The sequence below is a fragment of the Mesoplodon densirostris genome, chromosome 3, assembly GCF_025265405.1.
Source record: "Mesoplodon densirostris isolate mMesDen1 chromosome 3, mMesDen1 primary haplotype, whole genome shotgun sequence".
Classification (NCBI taxonomy): Eukaryota; Metazoa; Chordata; class Mammalia; order Artiodactyla; family Ziphiidae; genus Mesoplodon; species Mesoplodon densirostris.
The window spans coordinates 126,937,113-126,960,344 of NC_082663.1; the positions used below are offsets into that span (position 1 = coordinate 126,937,113).

Below are 23,232 nucleotides of genomic sequence, written 5' to 3' on the forward strand. Positions count from 1 at the left end.
ATGTCCTTTGGTAGCTGAATGGGAAAGCCATACCATTACAATGTTTGCCAGGTTTTACTGTTAACTCTTGTTTACAGACCTGTTTCCTTTACTACTTATAAGCCTTTTGAGAATAAGGCCCTGATCTTTATCCCATATACCTAGTAATATAAAGACAAGTACTTAGGAAACATTCAGTAAATCATCTGTTAGCTGGTTGAACATTTCTCTGTCTTAGTTTCCTCAACTAAAGTTCTAAGAAGGGGGTACAACAGTACCTACGACAAAGGTGTTATGTCTATAAAGTGTTCAGAACTGCACAGGGCACGCAGCAGGTACTTATTCAGTACTGCTCCCCTGCACAACTCTGGGAAGTGTCATTCATAGTGCTCCCTGGGGCTGTGCAACTCCAGACCCCACCCTCAAAGCATGAACTGCCATTAGCATCATCATCATTACAACATCATCATTATTATTAGGCTCAAGAATAGAAAGATTTCACTTCATCTAAACTACAGAGAGGGCAGCAAAAGTGTAAGCAGGTCCTTCATGATGGAGATAACTGCACTTACTTCTTAAAGGGAAAAAGGTCAGAATTCTGAAGAATTTGTGTGCATTTTTCTCTCTCATCATTTAATCCTTGTTTGAGGTCTTCCATGGAAATGAATTATGACTGAATCACATGATGTTAAGCTTGGAGTTTTGTCTGATTCTAACAAACACTGTGAACTAAAACCACTAGAGGCTGATGAAAGTAAGATGATGAATATCCAAGTGAAAATAAAAATTTTAGTTTTTAAAGAAATTAATATTTTGGCACACAGAATGTCAATTACATCAGATATATCATTGGGTTTTCAAATCATTTTGTGAAAGAATCTTTTTTCTCAAAACTTTAGGAGGACATCCAGTGGGTATCTGTGTGTGTGTGTCTGTGCTTAGAGAGCCTGGACCCTATCCTCCCAGCCTTTCTCTTCTCTCTATGGCTTACCAGGGACACTGTGGTTGTCTATGGAAACCAATTTGGAACCTCTGATCCAGAGACAGCAAAACTTCCATCTTCCAGAAGCCCTACAGAGTCATACAGATAGTTAAGCTATTTGGATTTGTGGATGACTTAGAAATTTTGATGACCAAATCATTCTTTCAAAAATATTCACATTTGCTAAATAAATAAGTAAATTTTATTTTAGTAAATTTGGAAATCATAAAAAAATCAATGAAGAAATTTCTCATAAAGTTACCACCCAGAATTAATTCCTGTTAATATTTTGATTTATACTTAAAAAAAAAAAAATATATATATATATATATATATATATATATATATATATATATATATATATATATTCATGTAACTTTTTCCCTTTTCACAAAATTGGGAATAAACTCCACCTTTTGATTTTTGACCTCTTTTTTTCTAACTTAAAAGACATATCTGGGCTTCCCTGGTGGTGCAGTGGTTGAGAATCCGCCTGCCGATGCAGGGGATACGGGTTCGTGCCCCGGTCTGGGAGGATCCCACATGCCGCGGAGAGGCTGGGCCCGTGAACCATGGCCGCTGAGCCTGCGCGGTCGAAGCCTGTGCTCCGCAATGGGAGAGGCCACAACAGTGAGAGGCCCGCGTATCGGGGAAAAAAAAAAAAAAAAAAGACATATCTTACATATTTTCCTAAGTCACTGAACCTTTTTCTACAACATACTGCTTAGAAAGCTTCATTACATTCTACAGTTGGCATAGGTCACAATTAATTTATCATATATACAGGGAAAGGCAAATCAAGGTTTCAACCTTTTCTCACGCAAACCTACTCTTGTCAAAACTCCTGCTATCCACTATAAGCAAAAAATTGAAACAAAAGAATCTTAAAGTTGCATGAATTTAGAACCATGGAAACTGTAAGAGCACAGAAACTGTGCTCTTCATAGCATCAAGTTTGGGATTTATGCTGCTCAGTTTATTTTACAATTGATGATTTTTTTCCAGAAATGAAATTCCTGTAAAACTGCTCTCTGAATCTCTTTAGAAAAAAAGAAAATATTCATAGCTTACAGAATTGTGGAAAACACAGCATAAAATGTTTTCTGGGGGTTTTATTGCTTTAAAAAAGTAGGAAGGAAAACTAGGTAATTTTCTTTTATTGAAATATGTTTAATACGTATTTAAATGTTTATTTTAAAAAGAGAATCCCAGATTACATTGTACAAATGTACATAACTCACAAATAATCTCCTAAGAATTATTAAAACACAAAATCTCCAACTGGTTTATTTTAGGACTGGGATTCATTCAGCTCCTTATTTCCTTTCTTCACTGAGGAAACTATGGTTATGTGGACTTTGTTCTTGAATGTCAATTTTAACAGTGTTTCTATCCTTTACTTAGCAAGAATTGGGTCTTCATTAATATTTAATAATAATAATAACATTAAAAATATACTTGCCTTTCTCTTTATTTACTTTAATTTTGGGGAGCACAATCAAGTTTTCACTACAAGAGGGAAGTGGTTTCGCTCATTACTTAAGATGACTTTGGAGTCAGGCAGACTTGAGTTCAGAATCTAGTTCCATCTGTTATCAGTTAGTAGATAATCTTCAGTAAGTATTAAATTGTTGTATGGTAATAAACCTTAGTTGAGCTATGCATAAAATAGGGATACTATTACCTTCTTCAAAGTGTGTTGGCGCATGTATGCAACAACTTTAGGGCACAGTTTGGCATCTAGGAAGGGTACTGAAAAAAACATAAACCAACAATGCAACAACAACTAACATTAATGTCAAATGTGTTTTGAAAGAAATTTCAAAGAGGTTTTTTAACCTGAATTTGGTCTAAAAAGTAGATTAATGTGCCTCATAATCTCTGTTTATTAATGTAAAGATTATTATATTTGGCTCATCAAATGAAACATCTATCTTTAGAGAAGAAAGATAGGATTGAATACTGATTCAAAACCATCCATGTCAACACACATGTTAATAGTTGAGGCCAATTAGCTAGAAGCCACCATGGTCACATCACAAAAACAAAGACTTCTGCTGAAAACAGTGGTGCTATTGATGTATTCCATCTAAGTGTTACATGTGTTAATATTCTATTTAAATTTGGCCCTTTCTCCTTGTAAAAACAGAAGTTCCTTTTGGACAGGGACCAGGGATAACAATTGGAAGTCTATGAATGCTTTCTATTTTGAGGAACTTCAATTAGGCTTTTGTGGTATTAGTGATGATGGTAATGATACACATGTAGGAACTATTTATTCATCCCCCCACCCTCCACAACCCCCATCAAAGGTTCTTGGTTTATTTAGTTGTGTCCATATACAGATACACATCCACCGATCATATGTGAAAGGAAGGACTTGGTGAGGATAACCAAGTGACCTAAATTCCCTTAGCGCCTGAGTTAGGATTTAGAGTGAAGGTCAGATCATGTCATAATTCTCTGGCTCTGATTCACGTTACTGATGGATCATTTGGTTGTGTGGTGCCACATCTCATAGAAAAAATAAATTCTGAAGTAAAGAAACCTCGATTTGAGTTGTATACTTTTCACTTAGTGGTTAGGTGATGCTGGATACAGGTAGACAATCTGAACTTTATCCTGAAGTTGATTATAAATGATATAACATAAATCAACATAATGTAATATAATATAACATAATATATAATATCTTCTCTACCTATATGCTTGTGAAATTTAAAGTATCAAAAGCCCTTTGTAACTTGTAAAATAAAGTATTGAACACATTAATTCTTGTGAAAGAACGCCTTTGCTTACTAATTATGAAAGAAATAAAACAAATAATTGATGGTGCATAGAGGAAACACCTGAAGCTACAAATTGTCTGGTTGAAACGTAATTGTGATTGCCCCCAAATCAGATCAACAGCATTAAATTTCATACAGATAGTTCATTTTTATCAAATGCTCATCCGCTGGGTTAAATTCATTTCAGCTTCCATATTAATGAAACCTGAGTGTTTCTTAAAGAACAAAAACCATGCTTAACTGGGAAATAACATGGTATAGTGGAATTAAAATGGGATAAACAGCAGTCAGAATTCCAACTGTCTCAAGGGCCAAAGAGTTAATGTGAATCCACTGGTGGGGAAGGGGCTTGGGGTGTTGATGTGGCACATGCTGAAAAGCACAATACCCACCCAGAGGAATACCTATCACTCAACTCCAGATGTGTCTACCATGAAGAGATGTGGGCCTAGTGATGCCAGATTTTCTTATTTTCTAAGAGGAGGGAGATACTCATATTTTTTGAAATGTCAAAATTATAAAATTTTGGACAAAAGAGTGTTTTTAAAAATATTGTGCTGGAAACATATATTTTTGCTTACAAACACTTGACATATGTTTACAAACATTTCCCTGAGCTGGGTCCAGTCTACAAAGCTTCGGGTTTTAACCACTGTGCTATAAAATCAGATAGCTCTTACTTCAGTCTTAGCTCTAAACTCACTAACTGAATGGCTTTGGCTAAGAATTTAACCTACCCAAGCTTCATTTTCCTCTTGCAAAGTGGGAAGAACAATGCCTCTGTTTGTGAGGACTGAAAAAATGGACATGGATGAAAACAGTATAATAAATACATAATAGGTACACAAAGAATTTAGCTCTTTTTCTGGATAACTTTGAAAAGTAAGTTGTAAAAGTAAGTTTTCTTTTTATTCTTGTTATATTCAGACCATGTCAGATATTCTTGTTATTAAGAGGGTCAAGGCTGTCTCATTTGTTCCTGGAATAAATTGGTTTACTTGAATTATAAAGGAAACTCGATACTGCGGATGTCCTCAATTCTTCTGAAGAAGAGAGTCAGCATCAAGTCTGAAAAAAATTTTCAGATTGACCCAAAAGAGAGTGTTTCTTTGCAAAATGACTGTCTCCTGAACAAAATGCTTTTCTACTATTTCATCAGCTACTCTCTGTCATAAAGATCCTTTCGTTAGAAAAACATTTGAGGACGTCAAGAATGTGGTTAGCAGTGGCACCACATGAACTGAGAACAGATCAATTCCGCTTAGATTACAGTTGACTATACAGCCAAAGATCAAAGCAAGATGTTTCAAAGCAAGAAGATTATACAAAATAAATTTAGACAGTTAATGTTTTCAAGCCCTACAAATGTTAGTGAAAGTGCAGAAAGCAAATAGCCAGGGATTGGCTAGAAATATTAATCTTGTCTCTTTACTACCTTCCAGGGGTCTTGGCTAAACCATTTAGGTTTGATTTCAAAAACTGTAAATAGAGTAAAAAGAGAAAAATATAAAATAATACACCACACTTAAAAGAGATGGCCAGTGTGTGTAGCTAAACCTGTCCAGATGAGAGCATTCATGTGAACTGGGCGTGTTTAAGCACGCATTTAGAGACTGGGCTCTTTTCAAACTATAGAGGAAAAAAACCTGAAGGTCTACAGTGGTAGAAGAATCAATTTCCCTTGTTGCAGGCTGATATTTTCCTCTCTCTTGTTTCAGAGGGTGACACTGAACCCTGTGGAGCCTTGAATGTGGACAATCTAGCTAAGAAGAGAGTGAGATGGCTAAAATGCTCCTTCTATGTAAAATTAACTAGGGGTAACGGGGTCCTTGTTAATTCATTTTTTAAAAGCTAGGGTTTATTTTTAATGATTGCTAATGTTTCAGGCATCTAGCTCAAAATACTATAAATTCTAAACTTTGTAGGTACTTTTATTAAATGAAGTGCTTTTTAAAATAAAACTAAGTCATAATTCAAATGTTCTCCTTACTACAACAAAGAATCATATATTCTCTGAAATACAAATTCCCCTTTATGGTTAATTAGCAACCACTTAAATTCCTACTTAAGAGATGCAGGAGACAAAGACTAAGCCTGTGGAGTAGGAGGAATTCCTTCCTGGGGTCTAGGTAACCCTAACAGAGCAGACAACGGAGAAACTCCAGTAATTCCAGAGTTCCCATTTTCACAGTCTGAATTATCTAGGAAATTCATAAGAAGGCAAGTTTGGGATCTATAATATCTTCAAAACACTTAAGTCCCTTTCTCTGTCTCCTCAGTGCCAATTAGCAGAATTACCATCTTGAGGATTTTCATGTGAATTCAGTGTGTTTATTTTTAATGTAAACTCTCCATATTGGTTATTGTTATATATAAAATTATTGTCTTGCTATTATTTTAATGGCTTGTTGGTAGAATGACACAATATCCTAGACTTTACAGACTGGGACTCATTTAAAATATTCTGTCTAGCTGTTTTCATCAGTATAATTTCATCTAAAAAACCAATTTTTGTTTTGGAAAATATGTTCAAATTAGGTATATCTGACCTATGAAGAGTTTACAGGCCTTAAATATGGGTCATTAAGGACTAGAGAAGCCATTCATTTTTGGAAGGTAACTCTCCATGAAATGCTTATTTTTGGAAGGTACCTCTCTCCAAGAAATGCTGCACAAGAAAGAGCCAGATAAGGCACGTGGGTGAGAAACACTTGCTTGGTTTACATTTTCATTGTGGTTATACTGGGTAGCATTTTCCAAGGAAACATTTCCAGTTTGGATCAGAAGGCAGGTTGACAATATCACACTCTTTTCTGAAGCACATGCTCACAAGGCTTTTTTAGTCATAATGACCTCAGCAAAATTTCCTTCTTGAAAATAATACCAATGAATTGTTTTCTAACCAGACAGTGTCAGCTAAACTTAGTCAGATTTGGTTTTCCATCTATATTTTAACTGCAGTTGACTCTAGAATTTCAAGCAGTGCAGTGAGTGATCTTGATTTAGATGCCAAACAAAGACAGGGAACAAAGACTTTTTCCTCTTACTTAAATTTCAATGTATCAGCGGTCAGGCACCTATAGAGATGGCTGTTCCCAATGATTTGAGGATATTTCTTTGTATTTGCCAAGCATACCCCTTCTCCTCCAGGTCACTCTTTTAATATTTGATTTCAAAACCTTCATGAAAGCAAGATTTTTCCTCAATTCATCTTCTGAGTAAGGTTATTGTCTCCATTACTGTTTCAGCCTCATTTTTGGATACAGATATGAAGGAATGATTTGTTTATGATTAGAGAATTTAGTAAAGTGGATTTCTAGAATAGCAAAATAGCTTTGAGTGTGTATCATATAACTTGATGCTAATAATAATTAAATTACTAATTTATTTTAATAAGTTGTAGTGAATCCAAAGGTATTCCCTTAATGGTCTCATTATTTCTAAATTGAAATTCAGTTTTGAAAGGGAATAAATGAAGCCACAGAAATATTCACAGCCTTTCTTATTTATGTCATAGTATGTAGTGAACAATTTTTAACGATGGATTTTTTTAAATATTGTGATTTGTCATTTAAGAATTTGGCTTTCCTTTATCAACATCCTAAAATCCTGAGAATATCACATATATGAATACAATCCATTTTGTTTTCACAGCCAGAGTACAAGAATGAGAGTCACAGTCTGAAGACCTGCTAGAAAACAGAGGTCCTTCAGGGGAGCACCCATTTATTCGTGCAGTCAACCACTGTTTACTGAGCACATATGTCGTGCCAAGGCTTTCGTTATTAATTGACAGTTTCATTTTCTGCCCTCACAGAGTTTACAATCCAGTGAAGGGCAGGGAAGATCAAGTGAGCAAATAAATAGCTCTATAATTACAACTTTGATAAGTGCTACAAAGGAAACAGAGGGTATGGAGAGTAATAGTGGAGATATACTTAAGGAAACCTCTCCAAGGAGTTATATTTAAAGCTCAAACTTAAAGTATAAGAAGAATCCAACCATTCATATTTTAAAAAGGGAAGAGTCAGATGACTGGGCTTTCATTTAAAAACTATATACCAGTTTAATGGGCCTCCCTGGTGGCGCAAGTGGTTGAGAGTCCGCCTGCCGATGCAGGGGATACGGGTTCGTGCCCCGGTCTGGGAGGATCCCATATGCCACGGAGCGGCTGGGCCCGTGAGCCATGGCCGCTGAGCCTGCGCGTCCGGAGCCTGCGCGTCCGGAGCCTGTGCTCCGCAACGGGGGAGGCCACAACAGTGAGAGGCCCGCATACCGCAAAAAAAAAAAAAAAAAAAAAAAAAAAAAAAAAAAAAAAAAAAAAAAAACTATATACCAGTTTAAGAAACATACGGATGCCAAAAATATATCTTAGTTTAGTCTGAGAAGTCATGTGACAGCTAAGGTATGTTGTTTAAATGTTTTTATGAAGAATTTAAGTTGGTCACAGAGGTTAAGACTATAGGATGCTATTGCTATACTGAGGAAAAATAACATGAATCTGGAAGAGATTTGTTTTTGTTTTTCTAATTGCCGCTTATGCATGCGCCTGGTGAAATTCCTAGCAATTCAAACAGGGTTTTCACTGACTTGAGCTTAAAACTCATTCATTATCAGCAGACAAGAGATGACCGAGGTTAATTTAATACCCACTGTGAGATGCAGTGGCAGGTCAGAATAACAGATCTTCTATTTCCTGAAAATCATGCTTGACTCACAGCTGCTGAAAATCAAGCAGGAGCTACCTGTATTTAAAAACAAAGTGAGAAGACCCCAAAGTGGGGGAAAATATCTTGAGTCATCAAGAAAAATGCACACAGAGTATAAAAATTTACTAGAGACATATTTCATTAACATGGAAAGATGGCCACCTTACATAAAATAAAAAAAACTATAAAACAATGCTTAGAGTATGGTCCCATTTATGAAATAGTATATCTGAGTGTGTTTATACTGGCAGATAGAAAAAAATCTAGAAGGAAATATTTCAAAGTACTAACAGTAATTATTTCTTGATGGTAGGCTTATGGGTGATTTTCTTATACATTTCTGCTTTATCCTTTTTTTCCCAACAATTTGGATATGTTTTAAATGTAAAATAAGGAGCCTTTAAAAGAAAATTTAATTGTATTGGTGAATATTGATTTAAAGCAGATGCCTTTAATATGACAGATGTCACTTGTACTGCAAGCTAATTAATTATAAAGGATACTTCACAAATGTGAAATGATAGTTCAGATGGCATGATTTACTCTTTGGCCAGTGCTGAATTACCAAACAGTTGGACAAAGTACGTGCCTACAGTGTTAGCAAAGAAAGGGAGACATCAAAAAACTACAGTATTTTGGAGAAAAGTATTTGATTTTTGATACTTCAGAAAAGTATACAAGTATTTGTCCAGGAAATATCAGACAGTTGTTAAACTGAGGTACATTTATTTATGAGTTAATATCATTTTAATTTTTAAGAACATGTAGGTAGAGAGATGCTTAGGACATACAGGTAGGAGGTATGGGCTAAGTTTCTTCAAGGTCCAGGACCTATAGAAATTAATTTTGTCCTAAGCACAGGAAAAAAACTGTGCTACCCCCCAACTTTATGTCATTAAAAATAAAAATAATACTTAGGCATAAAATAAGTGCACATCAGTCCGACAAAGTTCCAATTTTTCCCCAAATGCTTCATGCTTTTATGAAATATCATGAATCCCAGATTTTCTCCAAAATAATTTTTGTGTCTACCCTTTTTTTTTGGCTGATAACTGAAGAATGAATTTAATCTATTTGGCAATCCAATATGATCAAAGAACAAATCATGGCACCTGAAATATCCAAATAAATGTCCAAATAAAAATGAACTACATTTCATGCAGAGTTTACTATATTTGATATTTTAAAATTCAAATCGGCAAGATAATTTTCTAAATTTTCTAATTTGGCAGATTTGAGCTCATGAGAGTTGGAATTAGGGCCCAACTAGGCTATTTACCAAACCCAAACTTGAACAAGTCTAATGTCCCGGGCCTCTTTCCACTAATGTAAAATAATTATGATGACACTAGCTTTACTGGCATGACAGAATTTTGGGGAATATAAGATGTCAAATAAAGAATGTAAAATGACTTTAAGAACTACAAAAGATTATATCAAAATAAGGTGTAATTATGGTGTTAATTACAACTATATTGTTTTCATCATTAACTATTTCACGTGTGTATAGCTTATATACCCCCCACAAGGAAATTCTACGTTCCTAGAATATGCAAATTGTGCTAGTCATATAAGAGCTCTACAAGGGCTTCCCTGGTGGCGCAGTGGTTGGGGCTCCGCCTGCCAGTCCGGGGCACGCGGGCTCATGTCCCGGTCCGGGAGGATCCCACATGCCGCGGAGCGGCTGGGCCCGTGAGCCATGGCCGCTGGGCCTGCGCGTCCGGAGCCTGTGCTCCGCAACGGGAGAGGCCACAGCAGTGAGAGGCCCGCGTACCGCGAAAAAAAAAAAAAAAAAAAAAAGAGCTCTACAAATAGTTGTTTTTCAACTGATTAATTCATCGTGTCTGAAAACACATTTTCACTTGGTAAAATAACATTTGCGATGTGCAAACAGGGGGAACTGTAACTGATCTCTCAGAGTAACACCCAAGTATACATCTAGTTTATTTATTTCAGTAAAAAACAATTGAGTAATTTATGTTAAAACTTCCAAGATAAATTTTGTTTTCTTTTTGGTTCCAACTATGGAAAACAAAGCATTAATCTTTTTATGAAACTATGAAAAATGTAGAAAACAGTTTTGACTCTCCAGCTATTTTCTAAGTTCCCCTGATGGAGGCTTGAAGCATGTACATAAGACTGAAATACGTTCTGAAGTCACTTGAAGAAATAAGGAACATCCTATCCCAAAGTGAGAAATTAGATAATATGTGTTTTATCCCAATTAAAACAAGTTTTACAAAAGTTTAAATGCCAGTCCAAATGTTTAATATTGCAACAAGAATGGCATTTTCAAGATAGTATTTGAGAAAAAGGTAATTAATTAATTTGCTTGCTGTTAAATAGCGCATTTAAATAATCAAATGTATGTATCTTCCATATATTTTGTTTTTTCTGACATCAAATTGATGGCTCTTGAACTATTGATATTTTGTATCTAGACCCCACTAAACCCCATTTCATTTTTTAAAATTAGCCATACCAAAGGGAATAATGTTAATATGGCTGTTAGGCATCACATTCCATAAAGTTGCTGGGAAAGGAGTCTTATGAAGAGGACAACGTTCAGTTCCCTGCATCCTGACAAAATAACATACACATTTCTCCAAGCGTATGGTCAATTGATTTCTTTAAAAAACATTCAGATTCTGTAATTTAGAAGCCCATTACAACACGGAGTCTTACTGTTGCAGGTCTAGCAGTACCTGATGTTAAACAACTAAAGCACACTCTTAAATGGACAATTTACTCTAGAAAAAGCCAGTGAAGTTCTTGAGAAAGAATTTAGCCTGTTCCAAATAAATGCATGTCTATGGCATACTTCTGGAGGTTTTGAAGAAGGATGCACTGCCTTATCTGGTTATCCAGTTGACAGTTCAAATTTGCTATCAGGAAGTTTTACATTTTGTATTTCTAATCTTCATTCTTTCTAATGAAGTTGAAGCCCACTGACCATATTTTAGGCTCCAAAAAATGTCAGTAAGCAATGTCCAGCTCTTTGAAGCAAAATGATCATCATCTCTTAGTTTTCACTTCTCCCAATAAAATAATCCTAATTTCCTTATCCTTTCTTAGAGGGTTCAACTTGTAGTCCTTTAAAAACAGTTCACTTTTCTGTGGCCCTTCAGCAAAGGTCATATAATCATCTCAAGTTGTAGGATCAAAAACTAGACCCTTATTTCCATCAGGGTCTGACCACACAGCTGAAACTCACTGCTGAGAGTCAGTTCTATGTCCATGACTTAGAGTGATCTGCCTCTGCTCAAACTGTACCAACTTCACCTATAAAACCACATCCCAATGAAAACTCGAAACAAAGGAAATAAAACAAAGCCCAAGGTAACTGTTTTCAATGCATGAAATACAATGTAACTGCAACTACAACATGTCTTAATTTTTTAAAGCTTACTGAAATTTTAATTTTTGCCAGTCAAAAGTTATCATTAATGATTCAGGATGCAGAGTGTTATAAAATTTTTGTTATGACATACAAGCCCAGTACCCCTTTCCCTGCTCTACTTTATGTAGTTGTGATAATAAGGCCTACGGTAGCATGACTTGATGGAGCTGTGAATCTATATAATATATGACATGCCATGAGCACATTAAATCCATTCTTCCTATTAAGTTGCTGAAGAGCCTTCCCATATATACACCAAACCGGACATTTATTCTCAGAGAAGTTAAACTATAAACCTGATTCAAATACATGTAAAGATTGTAAATGAAGGGGAGCAGTGTGTAAAATAAAATGCAGGATTAGAACAAACGTTTTTTTTACATTGTAAAAAATGTTTGCACTGACAATGATATTGTTAGAAAAGAGAGAGATGGATAAAAAAAATAGTCCATATGATAAATGTAATATTACTAACACAGTTTTACCTGCAAGGATTTTTCTGGCTTTAATTCAATGAAATTTCCATTATCCTGGATGGTAATGGAGCCCTGTACCCTACTCATCTCAGGCGTCTTTAGTATCCTGAGTTGCCTTAAAGCTGTGACATAATAAAAGGTCAAGCAGATCACATTAAGCATTTGTAAACTACAATAGCCCCCCATTTTGCCTGCAAGCCACACATTCTCACCCTAAGCTTTGCTCACTCTCTTGTTTCATTTCATTGTATAAGCAGGCTAATTTGGAGATGGCTAAGGTACTTGGGAACACCTAGATTTTCAAAACAGTCCCACTTTCCTACTTAACCACCTAAAGAAGTAGACCAATAATACAACATTTGAGGGAAGTGTAAAATGGTGCCTGGATACTGAAGGAATAAACAGCAAATAGCAGCACTATTAAAAAAATGAATGCATTTCACCTTCCAACTCATCTGTGCTTCCTGGGACACAGGTACAAACATGAAAGGCTTGGGGTAGAATTTCAAGAAAACTGATTTGTTTCAACATTCATTTGGCAAGATGCTAGACACAGAATAATACCACAAGCCACCTCCCTTTCCTATCATTGTAAATTCAGGGCTCTCAAATCACCCCCCACAAACCCAATTAAAAATAAAGAAAAGAGGCAGGCTATGAATTCACATCCAGTGCTATGATACAGATTGTCCTAATTGGTCACAATGAAACTAAGGGACAATAACAAGAATAAATCTTGCATTAATCCAAATGAAGCCAATGAATAATAATACAGACCAGAAGCACAGTTTCAAAAATATGCAATTACCTCCAAGCATGCAAGGTCATTTATAACCCATAAAAATGATTGCAAAGCACACTCTGCATATAAATATGTTTCATAAATGCTAAGAAACATGCGTATGTATGATATGCATATCCATAGGGTATCCATTTGTATGTTCACAATCAAATCTATGTACTAAAAATGAAACTCTATCTGGCAAATGGTTTCTCAGCAAGAGTACATCAGAATATGAAATAAAATGCTAAATTCTGGGGCTACCTTTTCTTAGCAATGAGGGAAATAAGCAAAATCACCTTATAATTAGGCCGGAAAGCTTAGGAAGCACCAAATGTGTTTTTGAGGAAGGCCCAACCCTGTATGTGAGAGCCGCAAATTAAACGATTCCCTTCAGTAACATCCATTTCTTGTGAGCTCTTTTTCCACCCCCTGATTCTGTTGCTAAGCTTGGAAGGAAAGGAACCAAGTGGCTTAGTCTGCATTCTGAGCCAGTTCAGGATAAAATCAGAACACCATTTTTTTTTTTTAACACAAGCAGATGCCTTCTTACTTCTCTCTTCCTGGCAACCTTCCTCTCTCCCATCCCCATCACTGTCTCCACATCTTCCTCTCCTTCTCTGAGGGAGTCATTGTTCAAGTTCAGGCCACAAATGTATACACAGGTCATTTAATAGCCAGCTAAACCAAGAAGATAACCGCGCTCTCTGCTACTTACCATGCTGAGACCCGGAGAAGCTGTTGAAAGGAGGGAGAGATGCAAACTGAATCCATTTTCCTTGTGACCGAGTCGGATGAAGCCTCCGAACCCAACATCAGCAGCGGCTGCTGGGATTTTTTTCCCTCACTCTCTGGTTGGCGACGGTGCGAATAGGAACCACCCTTCCAGCCTCACTAGAGTATCAGCATTCGAGGCGGCAGAAGCAGCAGCATCACCACTAGGCCCCCTCCCTCTCGGAGGATGGGGTGAGCTCAGAAGCAGCCAGGAACTTGCAGCAGATACCTCCTCTGGCTCCTCCTCTCCTGCCCCCTCCTCCAAAGCCCCACCCCTGCTGCGGTAGAGGCTGCCAGCCCTGGCTGCTGCTGGTTGTCATGGCAACGACCAATGGTAAGCCACCAGACTAAGAGGGAGGCGAGATGGGTGAAAGGAGCTGCAGGGGTTGGAGGGGAGTGAATTTGCGCTGCTGCTCTCTGGGATGCTCTTGGTCTCTCCTACCCTGGACTCCAGGTCTTTAAAAATGGGGTAAGGGTGTATAGCCATGGGAACAGAATAATTTCAATTTTATTGAAATCTAGACTGAATCATACAAAACAGCTTAGCTATTTTTTCATTTTCTATGGTTTTCCAATAAAATGTATTAAATTTGCAATCAGAAAAAATAATAACAAATATGGAGAAAGTTATATAATGTAATAGGAGGTTATTATCACTCCAAATATGTTTGTTCTTTATAGCATCTTTTACTCAAAGCCACTCAAGGTTGTTAACAAGGAAAATGGGTGGCTGGACTTTGCAATTAAAAAAGAGTCTGTTTGATTCCTTGGCACTACTCTGCTTGTTCTTCTCAGGTGAGTCGTTGTTTTTCCAGCTCCCCCTCTGAAGAGGACCTGGAGTTGTTTGGCACTCCCTTGTGGAAAAGGAAGTTGGAACAGAGGAATCAGAAATTCCTTGAGCAACCACGGCTCTCAGTTGGTGGACAGTTTCAAATCTTTTTAGTGTCAGACTCCTGGAGTGTTCAATATCCTGCAGGAAATTCCATGCTATTTCAAGGATGCCCTTTTGGAGGTCCCAAGCCAGCTGGTGGTCTGGGTGGTGAGTAGGAAAAAAAGGATGTGAAATCAGCAGTGCTGAGTTCTAGATGAATTCTGTTTCTAACTATAAAATATAAATGACACTAGTATTTATCTCAGGCAGTAGTTGTAAAGATTGAATGAGATAATGCACTAAAAGCACTTGGCATGTAATAAGCATACAATAAATGTTTACTCTTATTGCTATTATTAGTAGTGGTGGTAGTACATTGTAGCCACTTTTTTTTTTTTTTTTTTTTGCGGTATGCGGGTCTCTCACTGTTGTGGCCTCTCCGTGTTGTGGCCTCTCCCGTTGCGGAGCACAGGCTCCGGACGCACAGGCTCAGCGGCCATGGCTCACGGGCCCAGCCGCTCCACGGCATATGGGATCCTCCCGGACCGGGGCACGAACCCGCATCCCCTGCATCGGCAGGCGGACTCTCAACCACTGCGCCACCAGGGAGGCCCTGTAGCCACTTCTTGATCCAAGGGATTGAAGGAACAGAGTGGCAATTTCAGATACGGGAAAAAATTAAGGTGAGAAAACACTTAATACATGATAGCTGTGATGATGATGATGATGATGATGATGAAAAAGATGATGGTGACAATGATGATGATGACAAAAATAGCAAGGCCCTAAGAGATGAAAAGTTCCCTAAAATGTGACAATTAAGGACATTGTAAGCCTTAAAGGAGTTAAATAAATTTCCCAAATCCACACGGCTAATACACGGCAGAGCCAGAATTAAACTCTGACGCTTCTAACACTGGCATTTGCTCTCTTAACCATTACATTTTCTGCTACTCCTCCATGGAATGGAGATACTCTTGTTCTTAACCCATAGGTTTATTTACAGATTCAAATAGGATTACTACAAATTTCAGAGTCAGACAGCCTGGGCTCGATTGACTTTAGATATGATTTGGGACATGTTAATTAACTTTCCTGAACCTATGTTTCTTCATCTGTGAAATGGAAATAATTGTAGAACCTCGTCGTGAGAATCAAATAGGATGATGCATGTAGAGCATGAGCACAATGTCTAGCACAGAGTAAGTGCTAGCTATGATTCTTTGTTACTCATTCTCAGGTAATTAATTTTAAAATGTGAGAGGACATTTTCCTGCTTGGGTTCACACTTAATGTCAGGGCCTTATTCTAGCAAAACTGACTTGAAGGCAATTAGGTGGTTGAGGAAAGGGTTGCAACTCATCCTCCGCACTTGGCATTGCCTCCGGGTCCTCTCCAGGGGAGCGCCTGCATCCTGCTCTGTGCAGCTAGTGGCCCCTCCCTCCCCCAGAACCTAGACAGTCAGTTTACACACACTTGCATATCAGCAGCACGTGAGTGTAGCTGTGTAGCATAAAGGAATGGGTTGTGATAGTCTAGCTTTTGTATTCTTCTCTGTATTTCATCTTCTGCTGTCTCCACAAAAATGGTCATGTAAAGTAAGCAGAGAAGAAAGCTGCAGGTGGTAGAAACTCAGATGTGCTTAGGTGATGGAATCCTCCCCACCAGCCTTGTGAGGAAGCCTTTTATCTTGAGCACCAAGAGCTGACTTGGTTGGGGTGAGTGATTTTAGTTTTCTCTCCTCCTATCAACACAGAGGCAATAGGAAGGGAGAAGTGTTTGGTGTTCCCTATTTAAACAGTTCCCTAATTTAACCATTCAAATAGTACTCTTCCTTTTTTTTTTTTTTTTTTTGGCTATATCCATGCAGCACTGTTACCATTATTCAATAATATTTTCCTTTAGATGTTTAATTGTGTGGTATTTATTTTTATTTACTTTAATTATTTGTTATTTATTTACTTTAAAAGGAAATTTGTCTCTGGCTTTGGCAAAACATTAATAAAATTAGGCATGGTAAAGAGAATGTTCCCGGAGAAAGGAACTTAATGTAAAACAATATATTTTTTTTCAGTTAAACAAAGCCTTCAACTTCACTTGTAATAATTTTTAGTTAAAAAAAAGAAAATTTAAAATTACATTCCTTCTCTCCATTGCCATTTCCTGTTACTGTGCTCTATGTTCCCGTGGTATCTGTTATCTTTCAATATAGTATGTTATTTATTTATACTTTAAAATTTTTATCTGTTTCTCCCCACTAGAATGTTAGCTATGAAAGGGCAGAGATATTTGTTTGTTGATTTGTGAACAGTACCTGACCCATATTAGATGCTCAATAAATATTTGTTGAATGAACAAACCAGTAAATAAATGAAATATCAAACAACTTCTGCATTGAATCATGGCTAAATAAGTTATTATTATAACATTATTTTTCCAGTTATCTATTTTTGATATTTCTAAAAATTAGAAAGTAATTATAATAATTATCTTTTCAGCATACATGCATATTAGCATAATGTGTATCTATTACATATTTTTTAAGTATATAGTTATTAAAATGGAAATGTTTGCCCATGCATATTCAGAGTCACCTAGTATACTGCTGGTAGTCTTTGGGAAACACTGATTTTGTTCCAAGAGCATCTTCTCCATATGTTAGCATCTACTAACTGTGGCCAGACTGTCTACCCCTCCTGAGATCTCTCCAACTTTGACTTCTGAATTCTATGAGATGTCTGAAAAAGTACAGGGTGTCTGTGAGTCTTGGCTCCAAAAGCAGCATTAAATTTTCAGGAGAAACCACAGCATAATGGGAGGAAGCTGCAAAGTGTGGGCTCTGGAGGCAGACTACCTGGATTGAGTCCACAATTCACCATTTTTTTTTTTTTCTGAGTGACCTTGGGCAAGTGCTTAATTTCTCTGTACCTCAGTTTCTTTTGAAGATCAAAGTTCATGTGTGGGGCCTCCCTGGTGGCGCAAGTGGTTGAGAGTCCGCCTGCCGATGCAGGGGATGCGGGTTTGTGCCCCGGTCTGGGAGGATCCCATATGCCGCGGAGCGGCTGGGCCCGTGAGCCATGGCCGCTGAGCCTGCGCGTCCGGAGCCTGCGCGTCCGGAGCCTGTGCTCCGCGACGGGGGAGGCCACAACAGTGAGAGGCCCGCATACCGCAAAAAAAAAAAAAAAAAAAAAGTTCATGTGTGCAAAAAGCCAAGAAGCATTTGGCATGTAATAAATAAGGAATGTTAGCTAATATTATTATTAACATAATTTTTAATAACCATGGTTATGCATAGCACATTTTTCTAGGTGTTTACAGAATACTCAGATCACGCCAAGCTACTCTAAGAACTTGTTGTTATGACTGCAGACCAGCTACCAGCAGACTATGAGGAATTCTGGAAATGTTTACCTCAGAGATAGGCCAATGTCCTTATTTCCCCCAAAAAAGGGACAAAAAGCTAGGGGTCACAGAAGTGACTGTTGTTTATTCCCTGTCTATTCTGTAAGAGGTTATTAACATATTGTCTGTTTACAGAAAACATTAAAGGTAAGTAGCCAGGATCTTCTTGAGGTCATTAAGGATAAGGATATCATTCTGACCTCACTGCATGTCCTTTATCAATACTACCAGGAAGCAAGTATACTGGAACTCTCCCATGAACTCTACAGTCCTATGGCCAACCATCTTATGGATGACTCTACATAGCAGGTGGACACTTCTGCCTTTGCTCACCCTGTATCCTCTGGAAGTCCCTTCCCTGCCCTAATTCTTCAAGATTTATCCATCACCTCCTTCAGGGACTCTTCACTGATACCAGGATTAGCATTAGATTAGCATTAGAAATGAGATTTCCATTGTCATTGTCCCTTGTCACATCTTTATTACTATGCTCATGATGTTGAACGGTAAATATTTTTTTGTCTTTCACTCCTATTTGATTGTAAGAACATTGAGGTCAGCAGTACCATTCATTCATTTGTTTACTGATACATTAATACTGTACTAGGTACCAGGGACACAGCTGTGCATAAGATAATGTGAACACTCTTTTCAATAAAAGAGTTTATAATCTACAATGAAAGAGACACTACATAATTTCTTAAAATAAATGATGTTGAGGGCTATAACAGAGAACTACAGGAAGCTCTGATACCATATAAAGAGAGAACATAACTGAGTTTGAGAGCCTAGGAAGACATTCTTGGAGGAATTATGGAGTAGGAGAGAGAAGGAAATGTATGCCGGTCCGAGGTGTGGAAAACAGGCATGTTACTCAGTTTTTGTTTCATGCTAGTACCTAGCAGAGTACCTGTGCACATCATGTGCCACATATGTGTTTGTTGAAAGAATCAGCCTCCTTTCCCCCCTAACACATAGACACACAGTTCTTTCCTCTAGGTTTTCCTTCTGTTAATTTATTTGAAGGATTAGAGTTTGTCAGTAGCTAAGGAGCTGACAGGCTGTGTGGGATGAGAAAGCATGAAGAGAGGCCAAAGGATTCATTGTTGTTCCCACAGTAGAAAAAGAGGTGTAATGCTAACAGTGACCACTGCTCCATTACAGATTTATTAATAAGGTTTACTCGATAAGACAACCTTTGCTCTGATGTTGAAATGAGAAGCAGTTTTTTCCCTTTCTGGTTCTGGGCAGCTGTATATTACCCAAAGGCAGACAACACATGTGCTTAGGTTGCCAGCAAATCAGGGACACCAAAGAAATGGGAAAAGTTCCATTTCAATGAATTTTTCCAAAATTTTGTAATCCAAAAATCTATAAATAATTGGGAGATTGGGATTGACATATACACACTGCTATATATAAAACAGATAACTAATAAGAACCTGCTGTATAGCACAGGGAACTCTACTCAATACTCTGTAATGGCCTATATGGGAAAAGAATCTAAAAAGAAAAGAGTGGATACATGTTATGTATAACTGATTCACTTTGCTGTACACCTGAAACTAACACAACATTGTAAATCAACTATACTCCAATAAAAATTTTTTAAAAAAGAAAATCTGCAAATAAGCTAGTTTAATTTCAGTATATGTAGAAGTTTTATTCTAATTTTTGTATAATCTTTACTATGGGAGGCACCGTAATTGTCAGAATTTTTACAGTGCTCAGGAACTCAAAATGTCATTCCTTCCAGCACTAAGAGGAGAGAACGTGAATCAGGTAGTACAATAAGCGTGTGCACCACACCGTGAACAACACAGACTTAGTTCCTGTCCTAGCTGAGCTTAGAGTCTAGTGGATGGGGCAGCCAAAGAATAAGAAAACCAACCACTAAAACAATAGCACATTTTCACAAGTGCCATGAAGCAGTGAACAACTGAGGGGAAGATGAGGACCAGAGATGGAGAGGAATGACTCACTGTGGGGTGACATTTAAGTTGAGAAATGAAGTATGGATTATGCCAGCCCTGTAAGAGCTAGGAAAAGAGAGTTTCCAATGGAGATGAGCTCTGAGGAGAGATATTTTTGAAGGCCAGTGTAGCTGGATACGGTGACCATGGGGGAAAGTGCCATGAGGGGAAGTTGGGAAGGTGGGAGGGAACCAAAATATGCAGCACCTTGTAGCCCACTGTCAGGCAACTGGAGTTTTTCTTAAATGTAATGAAGAGTCATGAAGAATTTAAACTTGGTTTGAAGCATTGTGGGAAATGAAGTTTTGAAGGGCAAAAGTGGGTGAAGTTAGGATGCAGTGGTCACTTAGGCTGGAGATGAGAGTGGCTAGAATTAGGGTGGTGGCAGTAGATAGGGAGAAAATTGGACTATCTCAAATGAATATATATTAGAGGTGGCGTTGTGAGGACTTGCTGATGGACTGAAAGCTAGGGCTGAGGAAGGAGTAAATATCAAGGATCACTTTTTAATTTTTTCAAGGATTACTTCTAAGTAGACAACTAACTCTTCCATTTTGAAGAAATGTAAGAGGTTTGGTTTTTACCTTCTGTGGTGAGGAAAGGCCTCAGGGCTCTGCTCTGAAAAAGTGTGGGGAAACTCGAAAGGGTTCTAAGTGCCCAACTTTCAGGGGGTCCCTCCTCCCTCCCTCCCCAGGCCCAGTGCCCTTGAGAATTAGGCATTAATGACCAATTGGTGCATTGAGCAAATCATCACTGAGCTTAGGCAACTGCAGTGGAAGTAGCTTGGCTGGGAAGGGATAGATGAGGCCTGGGAGAACCCCATGATTTTGACTCAGAAAATCCCCAAGCTTTGAGAAGTGGATTTCCAACAAGAAATGGCCTTTCTCTATGCTGAGCCTCCTAAACATTCTAAACCATATTCTCTTCCACAACTAGTTTGACTTCTTCCTGGGTTACAGTCCTGATTCAGCCACCTTCTAATCATAAGACCTGGAAACCTTATCTTCTCTTAGCTCCATTGCTTCATCTATGAAGCCAGGGTGAAAATTGCCTTTGCTTACTGAATGGAGGTTTAAATAAATCATGTTTGTAAAAATCTTAGTCCATGCCTGGCATGTGGAAGGATCTCTATGAGTTCCAGCTGTTCTATTATATTGTCTCCTCCTCCATATCTGAACCTTTCTTATTAAAGCCACTAAAGCCTCAATCTTTTCCTTCCAGCCCCTAAATTTTTGGACAACTTCCCTAGTACTTCCCACCTCAAGACCCCCATATTATTCCTTAGATCCCTCAATGGCTGAGTACTTATTTTCCTCCGACAGGGCAGGTACAAAGGAACTGAAAGGAGAAAAGCGTTGTCTAAAAGTGGAATTTACAGATTTCATGGTCTGTCTCACATATTTATGAGCCAACTTTCTTTAAATATTTACATCCTGCATTTACAATTTATTACTATTTGATTTGTTTCTTATAGCTGATCTGAAGTGTGAAATTGGAAGCCTGGAGCTTGCTAAGACTTTCATGCTAGAGAAATGCACAATGAAGAAATTGGAGTTTCATGGGTTTTTTCCTCCCCCACCAAGGACAAGAGCATTCTGCAAGGAAATCTTTGAGATCTCTTGCATCTGCCCACTGCCTCCCCCGGATATTCTTCCTTAACGTGTTCCCGGCTCTCGCTCATGCTACAGGGGTCTTTCCCGAGGAGTCAGAGACTACCGCCGGGGACCAAGTAGGTTTGATTCTGAATGTGGATAATGGAAGGAAGGCAGGACCAAACCCAGAGAGGGGAGTTAAATTTCAGGAAAGCAGCTTTCCTCTTTTTAACTCTATTAAACCTCTTTTCTTTTTCCCTAAGTCCAAATTCCTTCTCTTTTCTCAGCATCTATTTCTTCTAATATATTTGTCAATTCTTAACAAAATCCTAATCCATCTCTTAAGTAAATCTGTAAACTCTTAACTCTTGTTGAAGTATAATTTTCAAAATGGTAAAATCATGACACTTAGGCAAATGCAAAATGTACACATTAGTGATTTTACTCATTTATTATTTATTTATTAAATCAGAGGTCCTGTAATATGTTAAAACTGGTCCAAAGCGCATTTGAGAAGCTAAATATTCATAGGCAATAGAAAAATGAAAGGAAAAGAGTGGTTTATCTTATGCAGTCAACTTGAGCTTCAAGCCTTGAGATGCACATTTTATGCACAGGATTGATCTTTATGACCCTGAATAAACTAAACTAGTGATTGATCTTTTGTCAGTCATGATAGCCAGCTCTTGTATCACCTGATTCAAGAGACACGGAATGAATATTAATCTCTTCTCTTGTTCCTGGGAGAGACCTCATCACAGGATGATAAGGGCACAATGGTCTGATACTGAAGTTGGAGAAATGGAATTTCATATCCTTTCTCCTAACCTTTCTTTGTTTTGCCAGATAATTTTTTAACCTCATCCACTGACTCACAACATGCCCAAAGTTAAATCTGGGGGTTCTAATTTCATGCAATGTCTTTGTCTCTCACAATATCCTCCCATTTTACAACTCTATTTATGGCAAAGAGATAAGTAACTGAAAATAGAGAGCAAAAAAGAGGAATGGATGAGAACAATGCTTTCAGGTAGAATGTGGTGCGGGTGCTTGAACTGGTCTTGACTCATCACAGATGTGATGTGCTCTGTGTGGAAACTGAAAGATCCCCCCTACTCAACACTTTCATACACTGGGGCCCAAGTATTCCTGCCTGAACAACCCATTTGAAAGAAGGCAGGGAGAATTGTTCTCACCTCACTAAAAAAGCTTTGCATAAAGGGAAAGAGCTTTCTCCTTCCCTAAAGAGTAGAGGTGAGAGTGAATTTTTCCTCACCTTGAAAGGTGCTAAGCTTTCCTGCCTGACAAGGATCCAGGGCATCGGTGGGCAGGGTCAACCACCGTGGGTGGAGGAGAAGAGGGCTGTGCAGGATTGTAGAAGCTCAGCAGACCATGTGTGCAGGGCACCTGGAAGCAAAAAGGTTCTACATGTTAACGGGCTCTGATGAAGGCCTGGTCCTGAGAAGCAAAGACCAGAGGCTGCGGCACGGATTCTTGAGCTCAT

The 23,232-nt window shown here is 38.0% G+C and overlaps 1 protein-coding gene across 2 annotated transcripts in view; it reads right to left on the bottom strand.

Annotated features, from left to right (window-relative positions):
* JAKMIP2 (janus kinase and microtubule interacting protein 2) overlaps positions 1-14,077 on the bottom strand; it is a 162,346-nt gene extending 148,269 nt beyond the window's left edge. For both annotated transcript variants that reach the window (XM_060092042.1, XM_060092041.1), the window contains exon 1: positions 13,835-14,077. The gene's annotated coding sequence lies outside the window, so the exon portion shown is untranslated. The remainder of the gene's footprint in view (positions 1-13,834) is intronic.
* Positions 14,078-23,232: the final 9,155 nt, after the last annotated feature.